The 10,388-nt window shown below is 39.6% G+C and overlaps 1 long non-coding RNA gene across 1 annotated transcript in view; it reads right to left on the bottom strand.

Annotated features, from left to right (window-relative positions):
• Window positions 1-880: 880 nt before the first annotated feature.
• The window catches only part of LOC134350103 (uncharacterized), a 28,738-nt gene continuing 19,230 nt past the window's right edge, over window positions 881-10,388 (bottom strand). The window contains exons 4-5 of the long non-coding RNA XR_010018812.1: window positions 3,752-4,057; window positions 881-2,589 (exon numbers count right to left, since the gene is read on the bottom strand). This is a non-coding gene — a long non-coding RNA (uncharacterized LOC134350103). The remainder of the gene's footprint in view (window positions 2,590-3,751; window positions 4,058-10,388) is intronic.

The following is a 10,388-nucleotide window of genomic DNA, read 5'->3' as shown; positions in this document are numbered from 1 at the left end:
GAAAAGATTTATGCCAAATACATTTCCAACAAACTAATCCCTCTGCAAAATTGAATCTTTCTTTTTATTGACCTTTTAAAGAAAATTCTTATGAGACAATTCTCCACCGTCCCGAATTGATTTGAAATCCTGTGTCTTTCCCAAAAGAATTCTCCTTGAGATAGATATAGGTGCTATATTATATTGAAGATATTTTTAAAATTTAAGTATTCCAGATTAAATGCAAATGCTGATTCCAGTTGAACTATCTTGCTATAATTTGTAAATTGCCTGAATTACAAATCAGCAGTGGTAGAAGATCCAAAAATAAAATGTTTACTCCACAGCACGTGAGGTATCAACCAAAACAAACTCAGAAAATAAAATGGTGCCAGAATTGAACGGGTAAAGACAAAACATGAACAGGCACACTGGCCAAGGATGTATATACACCCATTTCTAAATTTCTGTTGCATGAGAAGTGTCAGTTCTACTACTCTTAAAGAACAGCTTGCCTCTGCACAACTGTCAGTCATGTAGTTTGTGGTATTTCCAGGTCTTTCCGGAACATGAGCATTGATATTGACAACACCAGTGTTGTTGCAAGGGCTCTTCCTCTGAAGTATCTCTAGGAGGACTTCACAATAGTTTGCAAGAACGTGTGCACTAAATGGCCAATTTGAAAACAGATGTTCTATTTAAGTAATATTGTTCATAACACAAAATAACACACTGTTGTATAAAAGAGTAGTAATTCAAAGGGAGAGGAATTGTGAAATCTGAAACGTATTTTTTAAATTATTTGTCCTAATTAACAGTGATAACAGAGTATGATCCGATTCTGAAAACTATTGCATACATTCTTTCAGAATTTCAGTTTTCTTCATGTGGTTGTTTATTCATCAATAGTTACAAACCATTGTTTCATCAGTTCTGAAAAATGCCTTTTCATATGCTAATTATTTAACAAATATGTTGAGAATTATACAGATCAGAAATAATTAAAGAAAATGATAGCTATTAATTCTCTGATTGTTTAGACCTTTTCCAGAAAGATACAAACTTCAAAATAAGTAAATCTGTAGAGGGACATATTGTAAATTCATGTAATTCACATGTTTTTTTAAGGTTAAGTATTTTGTTTTTAGCAGATGCAAGGAAAATAGTTTTATAAGCCTTTACCATAAATCCTATCAGAAACAAAAAAATTGTTAATATATTCATAGTTTCTGACCCCCATTTATCTTGTGGCAAAATTGTTCTTCTGTACCTAGATGTATTAGGCCTTCCTATTCTCCAATGACTTTTTTTTGCAAAACCATTAACCGAAATTGTAAAGTACAATGATTCTATCCCACCTTCTCTCAGAAGTTTATATGTCACTATTGTGTACAATAAAAATTGTATATTCATGAGCTTCATTTGTTTTGTGCCCTTCTCTCTGTCAAAGTCTCACACACAGCATATGCTGGCTCTGTTGAGAATAAAATCAAATTTGTCTGTCTTGTCATATTGTCATCAAAGTGATAGTATCACAATTAGATTAACATTTTGTCAAGGAGCTGAAGAGGGAGCAGAGACGGTAACACATTACTTACGCATGTCCCTGAACTGAGCTGAATATTTTTTTCTCACTGAATGCACTGGTAGTGGCAATTCCCAGCCATTCGTTATACCTGATCTCTTCAAGGACATGCAATTGACATCGAATGTCTATCTGCATGTCTGACTGCTTCAGGCCAGAAAGCTCGTCTATGAAATTGTCCATATTTGCTTAAATCAGAACTGACAACCTATTCCATTATTTTTTTTTCCCAGTCAGTTTTCAAGTTTGGTAGATCAGTATTTGGCTGTAAAGAAATCTGGCATGTTGATTTATGCACGCTTTTGGCTAATCTCTGGAAAACTTTTTATGGCTTTGTTTTTCTCACTTTCCTTTGGCATATATTGTCATAGTATCTGTCAAATAACATAAAGCTAAGATGCTGGTAGAACGTCTTCTATCTAAATTGGTCTCGAAACTTAGTCTTGAAATATTTCACCCATCGATGTAAATGGACCTTACAAAGGGGCCACCTGGAATAAAGGTCACTGTCATGTTGAAAATACATGATACAGCTTATGGAACTATAAATGTATGGCAGTACTTAAAACTGAAATAGACAAAAGAAGAGAATTCTCAATGGAATTTGAAGTGGAAAGATCATGCAGTTTTTTTTTACACAGATTCAGAAATAATGATCAATTTTGTTCATGAATGAAGGTAAACAGAAAATAAAGTTCACCTTCTTTTGATGTATGAAGCACATCCTTCTAGTTCCAATTTCTACTCCATCCTTTGAAAGCTTTGTAAAATTGTGGGGGATTTTAAATACAAATTCCTACATTAAAACACATGACAGGAGGTTCTCATTGGGATCATAGGCAAGTGCCCAGTTGCCCATGATTGCCATGACTACTGGGAAGTAAGTCAGCATTTACAGATTTGTCATTGGAGCAGCCACAGTACGGTGACAGAAACATAATACAGAGAAGAAAGAGATCTTCCAGTCTAATTCCTGTGATGGCATGCTTGTCTCATCATCAAAAGCTGGGCATATTCCTTGAAATCTAGAAAAACAAGAAGTGACATTATTCAGACACACAAGTTCCTAAGGGAGTTGACAGGTTGATGTTTAAATGTTTCCACTTGGGGGAGAGTGACCAACAATGGGGCATAGCTGCAAAATATAGGGTCAGTTATTTAAAAACGAGGTGCTTGTAAATTTCTTCTCTCAGAGCTTAGAGGACCTCTGGAATTCCCTGCCCCAAGGGTAGAGAATTACAGAGATATATTTAAGGTGGTGTTAGATGCATATTAAAAAGTTCAAGGAACTGAGGCTGAGGGAGAATCCACACAGAGGAGAATATGAGGTGAGCCAAGATCAGACTGAATGGCAGGACAGGGTTGAAGGTCTGAATGGCCAAATCCTACTGCTACTTATTGTGCTCTCTGGTGAGTCCGTATCTCCCACGGGGTGACTGGGGAGTAAAGGGGAAAGAGAGAACAGAAGTGGTAATTGCCAACTCATTCCACTTCTCTACCACCTGGAACAAATTCTGCTCGTCTTTCTGATGGGAATTCCATTTACCTCTTTTGCCTGCGGTATTGTGTACAGTTTTAGCCAGCCTCTTGTAGGAAAGATGCCATTAAACTGGAAAGAGTGCAAAGAAGATTTACAAGGATGTTGCCAGGCTTGAATTATATACAGAGGTTTGGCAGCCTAGGATTTTATTCCTTGGTGCGTAGAAGACTGAGGGGTGACCTTATAGAGGTGCATAACGTCATGAGGCGGATAGAGAAGGTAAATACCACTTCCTTAGGGGAAGGAAAATCAAAACTCAAGGGTATTTACTAAAGGTGAGAGAGGAAGGTGTCTCAGGTGAAACTTTTTTGCATAGAGGCTGGTGGGTATGTAGAATGAATAACCAGAGGAGGTGGTTAAAGCAGATGCAATAAGAACATTGAAATGACAGGAGGGCAGTTATGTCAGTAGGAAAGGTTTAGAGGGATATAGACCAAACACAAGCTTAGGTAGGCATCTTGGTTAGCATGGACAAGTTGGGCCAAATGGCCTAATTTCATGTTTTTTAACTCTATGTCTCCTATGCTATGAGTGGTTCTGAGCCACTGCACATTGTAGGTTAAAGGAGGAGCAATGATCATAGGATATAATTAAAAAAGGTTGCCCCAGTGAAGGGAGCTCCTTGAAACCCGCAATGCAATACTGACCTTTGAAAAATTAGGCTGGAAGATGCTGTATGCAGGACATCAAAGTGACAACCCAGATTCTTTAATTGTCATTTATTCCTGAATCGCACATGATGTTCGTCTCATTTCTGTAAACAGCAAAGACCACCCCAAAGGTCTCATTTCTTCTGGTATTATGGAAAACGTTTGCTGCATGACCTATGACATCATTGGTTTTGTATCTGACACAGGGCAAACATCAGATGCACAAAGGTGAGTTGTGTTCAAGAATGTCTGAGCCAATTTCCAAGTGGTCACTAATCGACTGGAAGTGCTCACAGCGATGATCTAACATAAGCAAAATCACTTTCATTCATCATTGTGCATAATTGACTCCAACTTCCAAGCAGTTATTTTGATCTACTTGACTTCCCTGCCTTTTTTAAAAGAAAAATCTTTATCTTGTCTCCAGGACACAACCATTTTGACAGAGATCATGCACTTAGTTTCAACAGAAATAAAGCCAAGAAATTACAGATTGTTTTATCCAAAATAAAACTATGTTTTATAAAGCTTGGTAGCAGATGAATTAAATAAGTCAAGCTTTTATCTCAGAATATTGCACGGTGTCATGTCAGTTGTACAAACTGCAACAAAAAAATTAATTTAGAGATCTTGGCAGGATCCCAGAAAAGTAACTATTTCATCAAATATCATCAGTAACTGAGGAAATGGTGTCTTCTGCAGCATTATATTGAAAGATGTGCAGAAAACATATGCAGTTGGTTAAGGCAAGAAAGCAATCTGTCTACCGAGAGTATTTGTTTCAGTACAGGATTTCAATTCTTTCCTTTTCACTACTGCTACCTGATATTTCTAGAGGAAAGGAGAACATTTTTCACTGCAAGAACAACCAAAAGGAAGCAATAGGATTCTACAGATAGCTGACAGAGGTAGACCATGATGGTTTTTCCATAAATTTGGTGGATTATGTTATAAATGTTCTCAATCTCATAAACTGAATAGCATTAATCTCAAGTGAAACAATTAATGCTAGTTAATCTCAGGTTACAGAACGGTTAAGGCACAAAAGAAGAATATTGAGCTTTATGCTTGTCCCACTCTCCAAGTAATTCAAGACTGCTTACATAGAAAGAGGTCAGAAAAATGCCAGCAACATTATGAGGTGTCCCATGCACCCTGCTCATGGATTGTTTGTCCCACTATAATCAGAGAAGAGGCTACGCAACATCCACACAAGACCACCAGACTCAAAATCACTTACTTCCTCCAAGCCATCAGGCTGATTAACATCTCCACCCATTAACCCACCCCACCACAGCCCCACTACCACTGCATTATCATTTCCTGTTAGAATCACTTTATGTACTCAGTGAGTATAGTTAAGGTGAAGGTTGACAGGTTCAGGGCATCAGAGGTTACAGGAAGAAGGCAGGAGAATGGGGTTGAGAGGGATAATAAATCAGTCCTGATGGAATGGTAGAACAGACTCGATGGCCTAATTCTGCTTCTATGTCTTACAGCCTTATGGTCATATGTACAGACCATAAGACATAGGAGCAGAATTCAGCCCATCGAGCCTCCTCTGCCATTCCTATGTTTGATATTGTTGTGGACAGGGCTACAAAATTGAAGCCATCTAATTTGCAAGTATTGGCCTTTATGTCTCTTATGGCCAGGAGGGCGATTTTGCTCAAGTGGAAGGAGGCCGCCCCGCCCACTCATGTTCAATGGCTATCTGACGTTATGTTGTGCCTTGATCTAGAGAAGATTTGTTGTTCGATTTCTGATTCTAAACATGATTTTCTAATGTTATGGGGACCCTTTCTGAATTATTTTCATAATCTTTGAACTGCTATTAAAGTATGGATCTGAGCCATTATTATTATTATATCATATAGTAAGGTATTTTTCTTTTTTCTTCTCTTTTTTTTACCAACCAGCTCATTTTGTTGGTGGGGGTAGACCTTTGTTAATAAAATACAATTATTTTATTTTATTTCATTTCATAATTCAATCTTTTTTTCTACATGATTGATTTGGAATATGGGATACTCTGATCATATTATTGTGATACAAGTGTAATGTAATTCGTATTATTTACTTGTATCCTTATGAATTTTGTATTTGTATTCATGCAATTTATATCATATCAATAAAAATATTGAAAGAGAAGATCCCCTGCCATTCCATCACGGCTGATCCTGGATCCCACTCAACCCCATACACCTGCCTTCTCTCCATATCCTTTGATGATCGATCAGGAAACGATCAACTTCCGCCTTAAATGTACGCATGGACTTGGCCTCCAACTGCACTCTGTGGCAGAGCATTCCACAGATTTGGTACTCTCTGGCTAAAAAAATTCCTCCTTACCTGTGTTCTAAAGGGTCACCTCTCTATTTTGAGGCTGTGTCCTCTAGTTCTGGATACCCCCACCATAGGAGACATCCTCTCCACATCCACCCTATCTAGTCCTTTCAACATATGATGGGCTTCAATGAAACCCCCCCCCCCAACATTCTTCTACAGACACTCCTGTACCTAGTGTCACTTTAAGTACATACAATCAGTCTCTGTATATAAACTAATCACATGCATTTATATTTATCGTGTTTTTTATGGTGCATCAGATCTGGAAAACAAATAATCATTTTGCTCTCCTTTACAATTGTGTACTGGAGATTAACAACAAGCAGTCTTGAATTATGAATCTTTCAGATACAATTCAGTTGCGACTTTCAGGAGCTCCCTCTGAATTCATGTCCGCTACAATCTGTGGCAGTACATTCCAGACCATAAACACCTGTTGCACTAAGCATTTTTCCTTATGCCATATCTGCTTCCTAATGCGCTCATTCCATGTCCTTAGTTTTTGTACCTTCAACAAATGGGAGCAGCTTCACTCTGTCTAATCCCTTTATGAATTGAAATACTCCAATCTATCCAAAAAACATTCAGTCCCTCATTCTCAGAAGCAATCAAGCAAATCATATCTGCATCCCCAAACCTCCAATCATCCCTGTAGCAAAGAAATCAGTTGTAGCCTGTCTGAATGATTACCGTCCCGTTGCCCTGACCCCCACAGTGATGAAATGTTTTGAACGGCTTGTCAAGCCTCATATCACAGCCAGCCTCCCCTCATCACTGGAACCTCTGCCGTTTGCCTATCGTCCAAATCGCTCTACGGAGGATGCAATATCCATCACACTGCACACAGTTCTCTCTCACTTGGACAACAAAGACACTTATGCCAGAATCCTGTACATTGATTTCAGTTCAGCATTCAATACCATCATCCCGCAGAGACTAGTGGAGAAACTGTCGTTGCTTGGCCTTAGCACTGCCATGTGTCGCTGGATTCTGGATTTCTTGACAGAGAGACCACAGTCAGTCCGTGTTGGCAGGAACATCTCTGACTCCATCACACTGAGCACTGGATCCCCACAAGGCTGTGAGCTTAGCCCATTGCTGTTTACACTGCTAACACATGACTGTGCAGCCAGATTCAAGGAGAATCTGATCATTAAATCTGCAGATGATACCACAGTGGTGGGGCTCATCAGCAAAAATGATGAAACTATATACAGGGAGGGGGTAAAACACCTAGAGAGCTGGTGCAGGGATAACAACTTGATGCTTAATGTCACCAAAACCAAGGAGATGATCGTCGATTTCAGATGGTCTCAGCCTGAGCACACACCCCTCAGCATCAGCGGCTCCACAGTGGAGAGAGTGGAAAACATCAAGTTCCTTGGGGTGCAGATCTCCGACAATCTCACCTGGTCCAGGAACACCACTGGGATTGTGAAACGGGCCCAGCAGAGATTGCACTTTCTGAGGAAGCTTAAACAAGCATCACTCCCCACTAACATCTTGACTACATTCTACAGAGGCGTGGTTGAGAGTCTGCTGACCTTTTGCATCACAACCTGGTACTCCAGCTGCAGTGCTGTCAACAAAAAAGCCTCAGAGAGTGGTTAGGGGAGCAGAGAAGGTTATTGGGGTCTCCCTACCTTCTGTCCAAGACATCTTTCAGAGTCGATGCCTCCAGAAGACAGGGTACATCATTAAAGACCCCTCACACCCTCTCCATGAACTGTTTGTTCTTCTGCCATCAGACGAATGTTACAGGAGCATCAAAACTAAAACCACAAGGCCACTAAACAGCTTCCTCCCACAGGCAGTCAGACTGCTAAATAGCTGCTCTACCTGACTCTGCTTTGGACACTTTTAACTTGCACTGGACAATTATAACTTGATTTTATCTGACATGTGGCTGTTGTGTTTTACTATTTATTCTTATGTTTATTATTTAGTGTTGCGTTTGTTATGTTATGATTGCACTGCTCCTGAGAAACGCTGTCTCATTCTGCCCTGCAGAATGACAATAAAGTTTTTTGAATCTTTGAATCTTGAATATTTTTCCTATGGTTTGGCAGCTAGAACTGGACAACGTACTCTTTTATGTCCAAGCCAATATTTTTGAAACTCTTTCGTATTCTATACTGTGATTACAAAGGCAGGATCCTGCATGTTTTTCCAACCATTTTCTCAGCTGCTCTTCCAGATCTATTTGTATATTCCTTTTAGTATTGTGCCATCTAATTTGTATTGTTTCTTCTCAACTGCTATTAATATTTTGCAATACTCCAAATTACATTGCACCTGTCACTATCTGCCCATTTCACTGGCCTGTCTATACCTTATTGACGTTTAGTATTATCCTTATCATTGTTCAATATATTACCAAGTTTTAAGTCATGCGTAGAATGACACCTGACTTATTTTGAATTATTTAAACACCAATAATTTTAATTTGGTTACATTTCTTTATTTGTCAGACCATCTGTGCTAGTGATAAACAGCATTTACTTGAAAATGTGAATAATAGTTGAAAGAATCTGGTGTCATTCTAAAACATTAAGCCAAAGAGCAGAAATGACTTCAAAGGGAAAGGTAGATATACATATGAAAGAAAATGAAAGAAGGTTATAGTGATGAAGGTGGCTGACGGGGAGACGGAAGAGGCAGTGTTATGTAAACACTGGAATGAATTGGTTTATCTTCTTGTGCTGCAGCTTCTGTCAGAAATGCAATGAGTGAAAAGGAATCTGATTCAGGAGCAGTTATGATGAGTAAAAGCTGAGAAATTGAACATTATTTCCTCACAGTACAATTGGAGTCTGTGCTGAGTTTTGCATCCGAATTTGTAGGTTTCCATGGAACTAGGATGACACATGTTCCAGGTGAGAGCTGGAACAGAATTTGGTGAAGGGATCTCGATACATGGAAATGTATGCAAGTGCATATGCATTCATGACGTCTGTATTTATGATACATATAATATCTGCCAAGGGAAGGACTATTAAAATAAACTACCAGTTATATAATTCACTGTTTCATTCTTCACATTATTATCAGGTTTATCTTTATTTACCTACTCATTTTTGTGACATCATCTTTATATGCCATACATATTCCATCAGGAATCATTGCCACACTTTAATTATCATAACCTATAGCACTAATGAGTAAGAGCAGGAAAGTGGGATTAGTCTAAATTGATTTTGTGATCTGATGTAGACGTGATAAGGTGGATGCCTTCATGATTCCACTATGCGAAACTGTCTGCTGAGCCATCACACACAAAATAACAAATATTGGGCAAAACACTCAAAATGCTGGAGGAAATCAGCAGGTTAAGCATGAGAATACACTTGTGTCATCATCATTGTCTTCTTGACATTCTTCCATCAGCTGATTCAGCTGAAGTTCCTTGCCATGATAAAAAGACAAGACTAGAGCTGATGTGCAGAGAGGAGGGGAATAAATAGCCAATGTTTAGAGCTAAGATACTTAATCAGGACTGGAAAGGAAAGGTGCAGAAGCTAGAATAAAAAGGTGGGCGGGGTAGAAGGAGTATGAAATGACAGGTGAGACCAGGTAAATGGGTTTCTGGGGAGTGGTGATGAAGTAAGAAGCTGGGAGGGGAGAGGTAGAAAAGAAAAAGGGCTGAACGAAGGAGGAGTATGATAAAAGAGGACAGTGGACCATAAAATGGAAGAAAGGGAAGGAGAAGGGGAACCAGAGGGAAGTGATGAGCAGGAGAGGTGAAGAAAAGGGGAATGAAGGGTGACCAAAATGGGAATGGTATAGGAGTGAAGAATGGGGTGGGGGGAGGAGGGTGATACCAGAAGTTAGAGAAATCAATGTTCATATCATCAGGTTGGATGCTACCCAACAGAATATGAGGAGTTGCTCCTCCAGCCCGAGTTTGGCCTCAAAGTGGCAGTAGAAGAGGCCACAAACAGAAATGCTAGAATGGGAATAGGAAATAGAATTGAAATGGCTAGCCATCTTCCCTTTTGCTGTGGACAGAACAAAGGTGCTCGACGGTGGTCCCCCAATCTGCATCGGGTCTTACCAGTGCAGAGAAGACTGTGCTGGAAGCAGTCGATACAGTAGATGACCCTGACAAACTCATAGGTGAAGTACGGCCTCACCTGGAAAAGACTGGTTGCTGCCCTGAATGCTGCTGAGGGGGAGGAGTAGGGGCAAGATAAGCACTTGCTGTGCTTGCAGGGGCAGGTGCCAGCAGGGAGACCAGTGGTGTGAGGGACCAGTGGACAAGGGAGTCATGTAGAGAGTGATCTCT

The sequence above is a fragment of the Mobula hypostoma genome, chromosome 8 (genome assembly GCF_963921235.1).
Source record: "Mobula hypostoma chromosome 8, sMobHyp1.1, whole genome shotgun sequence".
NCBI classification, from domain to species: domain Eukaryota; kingdom Metazoa; phylum Chordata; class Chondrichthyes; order Myliobatiformes; family Myliobatidae; genus Mobula; species Mobula hypostoma.
The sequence above is the reverse complement of the archived record's forward strand: the minus strand, read 5'-3'. Positions and strand labels throughout refer to the sequence as shown.